This window comes from Nicotiana sylvestris, chromosome 5 (assembly GCF_000393655.2).
Source record: "Nicotiana sylvestris chromosome 5, ASM39365v2, whole genome shotgun sequence".
NCBI classification, from domain to species: domain Eukaryota; kingdom Viridiplantae; phylum Streptophyta; class Magnoliopsida; order Solanales; family Solanaceae; genus Nicotiana; species Nicotiana sylvestris.
The window spans coordinates 31,866,894-31,876,106 of record NC_091061.1 but is presented as its reverse complement, the minus strand read 5'-3'; the positions used below and the strand labels follow the sequence as shown (position 1 = coordinate 31,876,106).

Here is a 9,213-nt window from a genome sequence, read left to right as displayed (position 1 = left end):
TCAATTCACTATTTAATCTAAGATTGACCATCTTAGATAAAAATAGGGGAAATATATTAGTGATATTATGTCAAGGGTGCGTAGTGCTAGCATTTGGAGGGTGGGGGTGGGTGGGTTGATTTTTGTATTATTTGGGTAACTTTATGGGATTAAAGAAATTGAATCGAACATTATATTTCTTCCATTTCTGATACTTTACGACTTTACTTTATTATCAAATTTTCTAATTCCTCTTACTTACGACTCTTATGGTTTTCATGCATGGCAATAAATATGTGATGAATGGAAAATTCATATATATTTCTCCTTTAAGCATTTCCCAAGGCATTGCTAGTTATAATAATGGTCCAAAAAGGGCATAATTAATGAAAGGCCATTTTAAGAAAATATGAGGTTTTGTTTTTCTGCATAAGTAGTAGGAGGAAATCATGGCTGTCTTTATAGATCTAAAATACTAAAGAAATAACTCAAACTTGGGCATCTTTGTTGGTTTTAGTTTTCTTTCCAGAACGTGTTTGAATTTGGTTTTAAATATTCAATTCTGAATTGGTTTGAGAAAAATGGAAAGGAAAAAAAACTAGTTTTGGATTTTTTTAGGCTGAAGTCAGTTATAAAGTTGGTTTCCGAGACCAAGTTGGTTAAAGAAAAACTAAGAACTAAAGCCAAATATGTTTTGCTTTAGCTTTAGCCCTATAAATACCAATTCCTCATCATTCACTCCTTTGGAGATTTTTCTTCAAATCTTCTCCTCCGAAAAACATTCCCATGGCTTCATCTTCAACAACACCCGCAACAGAGAATAAGGTTTTAATCTTGAAGAGTAGTGACGGCAACGAGTTCCAACTAGAAGAATCCATCGCCATCGAGTCTGTAATCAGAGGTGGCTCAAGAACATGTGGGGCCTAAAGCCAAAATTTAGTATGGGGCCTAAATATTTAAAAACAAGTTATAAGATTGGTTTTATTTAAAGTCTATTCTTCTTACTTTTTAAGATACAAAATTGTTAATAATCATTTTAAAATCGATTATTCCTTTTCAATTGATAATATAGCCAATTCATCATTTAATCTTTCTTGAAAAATTGTTGATCTTAAATAAGATTTTATAGAACTATTGGAAGCTTAAAAGTATTATTGAGCACTTGAACTAATGAAATCTTGGAGAAAGAAGGTAAGTAAGAATATCAAAGAGAAAGACAGAAAATATGTAGGATTTTTGAAATATGAAGAGATTGGGAATAAGAAAGATTGACTTGGAGAATATAAGAAAGAGAGTTAGATTTTTACACATTATCTAATGAAGGAGTAAAAAGTGAAAAATTGAAACGTTAGGAAAACTATTCATCTGCCATTTTTGACTTTATTTATATATCTAACAAGTTTTCTTTCTTTTTATATTAATAATTATAATTTTATATTAAAAGTAGTAAATATTAATTTTTTAAATAGTTTAAACCTATTATTTTTAAAAAATGGGCCCAGCCTAAGGCACAAGCCTTACCTTCCATAACATTGGAGTCGGCCGTGTCTGTAACATTCAAGAACATGGTAGAACATGATGATGCATCCAGCATCATACCACTACCCAACGTTGACACTAAAACCCTAGTCAAGATTATCGAGTACCTCAAGAAGCATGCAGAAATCTCGGGTTCAGATGAAGAAGAAATTAAGAAAACAAAAAGTAAGGACTTTGATAAGGAATTCGTTAGCGTTAAGATGCAAAGACTCGTCAACATCATATTTGCTGCGAATTTCCTTCACATTAAGGCTTTGCTCGGTCATTGTGCTCAGGCTATTGCTGACAAGATATAAAGAACAAGTCGCACGTGGCTTTTTGAAAATTTTTCAATATTGAATGTGATTACACTTAGGAGGAAGAAGATGCCGTTCGAAAAGAAAATGAATGGGAATTTGATGGAGAAGAGTTCCATGAATCCCTTGACTAGACTTAATTATGTCTTCGTTTATGTAATCTTTAGGGTTTTTGGTTTATGTTTTAGCATATTAGACTTTTTCTTTTATTTTTCTGTATTTTGGATTTTATTCCCCTACTATATATATATATAGGATTCATTAGAAAACTTATTACCTACATTTAATACTTCTTTCAGAGGCGGAGCCAGGATTTGAACCTTATGGGTTCAGAATTCTAATTCTCTTAAGTTAGTGAGTTCTAAATTAATAATTGATATATATTTCATAAAATTTTAAGACAAATATAGAATTTGAACCAAAGCTACTGAATTCGACCGAACCTGCGTTAGTTATGAATTTTTGTTTATTGTGTTTCAAAATCAAAAAAGTCAAGGACAAGTCAATTATGTACAAACATAGCTTATAACATTGATTGATGAAAATCTATCAAGTTTGCCATGGGTCTGAAGTATAAGGTGATGCGACCATTTCACGATTCAAACAACCAGCACACTTTTCGGCTATAATGGATAGGGCTTCTATTTGCTTGCGAAGCCGGTTGTTCACCTTTAGTTCGAAGTAGAAGCACGTGCCGTTTTCTACTCACTTAAAAAAAAGTATGACCACCTCAAATTTTTTTCTTTTTGTTCACAACATATACACAATATTATTTAAATAATAACTGCCAAATAAAGTTGGGTGTTTCTTTTATTGCCAGCCATGCATACTGTTAGTAAAACTATGCTCGAAAACATAAATTTTCTGCATACTAAAAAACAAAAAAGAGATAGAAATGCTGATGAATAAAAAAAGAAAACGTTTCTAGCCCAAAAGAAAACTGTGTTTCCTGAAGGTATTTAATCACCTCACTATTGCCCAAGGTTGTTGGATTAATTCCTCACATGATAGAACAGAACAACTATTCTGCAATAGCAGCATTACAAATCACAGAACTTCAGCGAACGCAATCAACAGAGAAAATCATACTTGCTTCCAGCCCCATATTATTGTCGCTTGATCATCACAAGGTATGCATATCTGTGCCAATATTGTGGGTTAAAATGGATTATCTTCAAGAAATTTTGAAGCCATTCAGCTTCTTCAACGGCCTTGTTTAAGTACTATAACTTTAGCCTCTATTGCAGAGTGTTTAGACGATTTCCAAAATACCGCTTGTCAAGACCCAAAATCCAACTAGTCGTGATGACACCTTCCCCAACTCGCTAGGTAAACCAATTAACAATAAAACAAAATATAATAAAACTGATGTGAGTCAAAGATAAGACAACTGAATTTTAATACAAAAAATTTTCCAAGGACTGGTAGTACAAATCTTGAACGTCTAAGATTTAGATGGTTCAAAATCCGGGAAGAATTGCAATTTGGAGGTTTGAGGTCACATTCCAAGCATTTTTCAACATTGGAATTGTGTGGTGATACTGGAATTGAACTACACGAGTCAATGAGGGATTGCGAGGAGGAAAGACAAAGGCCATACATCTTACAATTTGAGGGAACAAGAAGGCAAAATGACATTCCTCTCATGAAAGCCAAAAAATGTAAAATTAAGAAATTAAAGTTTGGCTTGATCATCTACTTACCACCCCCACCACTCATGGTCACAAACTTGATTCCAAGTTAGATGCCTAATTCATATCGTCCAAGTGGTGAGAAAAGTTATAAAGTTGATCCTCATCGTACCACGACGTTAAATGCGGCGCTTGGTGGGAGGTAACCCATCGTTTTCAAAATTTCTAGTCGTTTTTGAAATTTTCTTTTTTAGAATAGCTTAGTATATTATTTTTGACTAATCTGATAAGTTTCACAATTTTTGGAGTTGATTGGGCTGGTCGGGGTGACAAAGAGCAAAAAAAAAACCAGTATCTGAAAATTGCAGAAGCATCAACATTCACATTTGCAAACTTTTATTCGCATTTGCGAACCTGGCCCAAATTGCAAAATCAAGGAAAAGGTCGCATTTGCGACCTTTGCTGAAAGTTGAAAGTTTGCAATTGCGAAAGTGGGATCGCAAATGCGACCTCTGAGGCACTTAACTAGGCCTTGCTGTGCACTTAACAAAAATTGCAAACATCTCAAAAAGAATTGAACGACGGGTATATCTCACTCTCCCAACTTCGAAACTCCCTCATTTTCACTCTAAAGTGCAAGCATCCATGTATGAAAGCTTAATCGTTGCATCTTATTCTTCTTCTTCCCTCATTTATCTCTCAAAACCTAGGTTTCAAATGGGTACTGTTCGTCTGTCAGAAATTGTTTAAAAAATGTTCAAATCATAAGTTAATTTCTGGGTGAGGTTGGTTGAGAGTGTGAGCTTATTGATTTGCTGTAAATATGGAGAAGTCTGAGTACCCATGGCTTTGTGAAAATAGAAGTGATTGTGTGTGCTTACTATGTGATCGATAAAGGGCCTGAATGAGATTCTTGTCCGATCATAGAAATTTTTTCAATTCATGGTTGTGTGTGAAGTATATTGCATAATTTTGTGCTTAAAATTAATTGGATTATCTAGAAGTGTGCTTTTGTTAAAAAATATTGGGGCTTGGGACTGTTATCTGAGAGAAGCTTTGCAAAGAGGTGGTCGCAATTGCAAAAACTCTTAGCTCTAGCCACCTTCGCAATTGCGATCTCTTGGGTTTTCCGTTTACTTCATATTTGCCATGAATTGACCGTAATTGCGAGCTCTATTGACTTCACAATGCGAAGAATATGTATCGCAACATCAGAGAGCTCTGAGTTCCAAACTTGAAATCTTGAAATTTTTTCTAAGTCTGTGTATCGACTGTCCAATCATTTCTTGACCATATTTGAAACATTTTGTAATGTTTTTCATAGCCATACCATGATTTTCACTCCAATCCTTTGTTTACTGGTACCGTATACAGTCGCATCTCCCCTGCAGGGAATGTATGGAATGTACCAATGACAAGAGCTCAAATGATAGCCTCCATTATTGATGGTATTCAGCTCAATGTTGGTGAAATTTTCATAAGTGAACTGAGGGAGTATCTGACTCTTGGGGGTAAATCATTGATGTTCCCATCTCTCATCACTGAGTTGTGCCAACTTACTAGAGTTGAGGAGGCCTAGGGAGATAACTGGACTGATCCGGAAAAGCCTATTCAACTATTGAAGAAAAAAGGAGAGGGCAGCGCCGTCAAGAGCAAAAAGAAAAAGTTGGGATCATCTTCTCAGACCGATTAGGGTAGCCAACCATCATCTTCTGTAGGAGGACCATTTGCTATGCTTTCTGAGGAAATGCGGCTGATTCACGACCTAGTAGCTGGCCTTCCACAGGGACCTGGGGAAACATCTGAGGGACTAGCTACTTATATTTCAAAGAAAGAGTTTCAAAAGTATTTTAATGATAGGAAGAAGCAGGGGATCACCTTAAGATGTTGTAGAAGGCATATACTGATTTGGCCACGTCGCATGGTAAGTTGAGCAGTTCTCATGACAATCTGGCAAAGGCACACACCAAGATTAAGAAAAGGGAGAAGAAAAGAGATAAATTCTTCACCCGCATGTGGAAGGGTGTGAAGGGGCTGTGGAAGTCCTAAAGCCTCAAGACCCAGTGCCATCGACCAAGCCGAAAAATGATGATGATGCTTCAGTTCATTGGTTTGAGGAAGAAGGAGAAGAGGATGCCACTGATTCCCACAACGAGGATAACGCTTGATGCAGTATTCAGGGAGAACTTTCCACCATTTTACTCTATTGTGTTTAGTTGCATTAGGGACATTGCAACATTTCTTGTTGGGGTGTCTTCTTGTATAACTGTTGATCTTGTATAATTGTGGATAACTGTGGATATGGTAGATTGGTATTTTGTTTGTTTTCATGTGATGTTATTGTGTTTTCATGTGATGTGTTATATTAGTATGTTTACTAGCTTCTTGAATTTTTGTTTTTATATATAGTATGTTTTATTGACTTGATGTTTATTAGCTTCTTAATTTTTTTAAATAGTATGTTTTATTTTGGTGGCGATATCCTTGGTTTTCTTTGTACCACGGTTCTTTTTTCGAGGATGCCAATTTTCTTTTTGATTCGGGTAATTGTTAGTAAATTTTTGTCGACTTATCCCTATGATAGAGAGCTAGGCGACTTTCTTAAGGGAATTAGTCTTGTAGTTTAGATATAGTTTTTGTTAATTTAGGAAGAATAAGTGGTTTGAGTTAGGGTTGTGCCCATTGGCCAATTTGTGGCTTGCTTGGTACCAGCATGATTTAAACCTCGACATATGAATTTATGTTCTTTGAAAAAGAAAAATTATTGAAGTAAAGATCATTGTCATGACTTTTATACTCAATTTTTGGTTCTTTGATTCACTAAATAGCTTTTTATCCTATATGTAACTTCTTTGAGTCATTGATTTCAATTGGATTTTGGATTTGTATTCCACTTGAGTGTCCATGTGCCATGTGTGGTGAGATTTATTATGAGTTTTATTGCATCATTTGTAGTCTATAACTTACCTGGAATGTGCTTCAAGGCGAAATCGTAGACTAACTTGGTTTGAAAAATGATTAGGCCTTCCTTGGACCACTATTGTGCCTTAAATTTCCTACCTTTCTATATTTTCCCTAGTTAACCTATTTTGAGCCTTTAACCTTTTTCTTTGGCAATCATGTTACAAGCTTTAACCCTTCATTCTTTATTGACTTATCTTTTGGTACCCTACCTCCCTAAGTATACATAGGCTAAAAGCCTAAGTTTTGGGGGTGAAGTTGGGAAAGTTGTGATATGGAAGTTGTTTAAAAGGTGAAAGGTAATTAAAAAAAATAGAAGAGAAAAAGAGTGGTATTTGAAAAAAAGAAGAAGGAAAAATAAGGAATTGTGAATAAATGGAAGACTAGGTGATATAAAGAAAAACGAAGAAAGGGTGGAAAAGTTCTTGAAGGAAGTGTACTTTGATTGTGAAAGAATGTAGTGCTTAGAAAGGTTTTGAGTCACTCTAACCAAAATTGTGCCCTACCTTAACCAAAAGCCTAAGCTACAATCCTTTAAGTCCTAATTGATTTTGAACCAAGTTTGTCTACATTAGTGGAGAAATATATGATGGGCAAGCCTATGGTACTACTTGTGTGCATTTGAACATCTTTGTGAGAGAGAGTTAATTCTTTACATTTGATATCCCATTTAGGTTTTGACTTGAAATTTATGAGTGTGGGATTCTCTCTTAAGTGTGAGGGCACATGAGATTTGAGTTGTGAATTTAATCCCATTTTCAATTGGAAGGAACGAACAAAGGAAGTTAATTGTGATAAAGAGGCAAATTTTGAAGCTTTAGTGTCATGACTTGATTGCTAATTTGATTTGCATAGTGTTTGAGCACTTGAGTTGTAATTAAATTCATGAGAAGTGTTTGGTAATTCATATGCTTTGGGTTAATTGTTGGTACCAATCAAAGTCATGTGTTTGTGCTTACAGTAGACCTTTTTGACTTGGCTTGATGTTGATGCACTATTGAGTTAAATACTTGGAAGGAGATTTTGTCACTTTCATTGCTTGAGGACAAGCAATAGTTTATGTTTGGGGGTTTGATAAGTTGGTATTTTACCAACTTATCTTGTCTTTAAGCTTAGATTTTTGCTATGTTTGAGTGATAAAATTATATGTTTAATGCTATTTACTTCTATATTATAGGTTCTATGTGATTTAGAAGTGATCTTGAAGAAACCAAGTGAAAACGAGTCAAAAAGAAGTTGAAAAGAAGAAAATGGCCTCAAATGTCGCAACTGGGACTGTCGCGCCCCCTTTTTTCCCTGAGCGAAGGGGAGTCCGGGTTTCGACATTCCATGGGGTGTAATGACTCATTTCCTTTTGGGAATTAGGTTTTTGAATAGTCACCACCTAACGGATTATGGTCTGTTAGGTCACCTAGAGCGATTAACTCATGTAACTAGTTTGCATTACCAGAGATTAGGGTAAAGGCTCGAAGTAACCTCGAGGGGAAGGTGTTAGGCAGCGCTCTTGGTCCACAACTGTGTGTCCTGACCGAACTTATATTTACAAATTAGTCCATACAAATATTTGAATAAAATAAGTTGCAAGTAAAGCACGTTGGATAATTCAAGTAGTAAGATGAGGCTTAAACAAGTTGTAGAAGATAAAAGTTTTGAATAGAGAAAGGATTAGGTAAAGAGGGGTCCTAGGTTGTTTGTCCTATAGTATCACCCCACACAATGTCCAGTAAATACTCCTCAATGAGGGGCTACACGTGACATTAATGCGTAGTCATCATATCCCATATCTACCCTTCCTATACCCTATTGGTCTTGCAAAGCGAGTGTTTGGTCACTGACTCCTATTGCGTGCTGCTACCCGTCCCTTCTGAATAGTCCTAGAGGGAATTAGGACCTCTACCTATAGGTGGTTCTAGACGTACCCCTAAGGTTTTAAAGGCAAAAAAATAAGGCGAAAGTCAAAAAGCATTTAGGACTTCCACATAATGGGAGCAATTAAGAGGCTCACAATTCCTCCTCAAACAAACATACAGGCAACACGATTCAAACACAAGTAAGGTGTTTATTAATCAAAATCCTAAAGCAGGATTTCTAAGTGATTATGCAGAAATAGACCACTTTCAGATCCAGAAGTTATAACCTAGTAGTTGCCTAGAGACTCCTCTTTAAAAGCTTATCAGAATTAGAAAAGTTGAACGACAAAAACAGTTCAGGAAAATGCAGATTTTGAAAATGCCCCAAGGCTTGCCTATATGTAGTATACTGTGTCTATATTAATGCAGAAATGAATAGGTATTCAAAATAGACCCTTGTGATACCTATAGGCAGGATATCTAATGAGATTAAAGCAATTTTGAAAAAGCTAGTTTCAGGAAATGTCATGGCTTATCAAGACCAGTTTTAAGAAGATGAACTAGGCGTAATGGCATTGATTTATCAGGCTAATTAGATTATTAGACATAATTGTGAATAGAAATCCCTATAGGCATGGTATCTAGGCGTATTACTGGTTTTAGTCAATTTACAGTGACATATGAAAGACTTATTAGAACTGAATCGAAATTAGATCATATAGGCATGATATCTATACTTGAATTGATTTAAGACACGATTATTAGAAAACCTATGAACATGACTTCGAAAATGCAGAACTTTAAGAGCATAATTTCTACTTGATGCAAACAACATTGTAAGTGGAAACCTATAGGCATGATGTCTATTATGCAAACAAAATCAGATTCAACAAGAGTAAAACCCTATGAACATGTTTTCTATAGAGTAAAGCAGGCAGATTTGAAAGTAAAGCCCTA

At 35.3% G+C, this 9,213-nt stretch overlaps 1 pseudogene; it reads left to right on the top strand.

The window, feature by feature from the left end:
- The first annotated feature begins 765 nt into the window (after positions 1–765).
- LOC104238276 (SKP1-like protein 11) lies at positions 766–1,948 on the top strand (annotated as a pseudogene).
- The last annotated feature ends 7,265 nt before the right edge of the window (positions 1,949–9,213 follow it).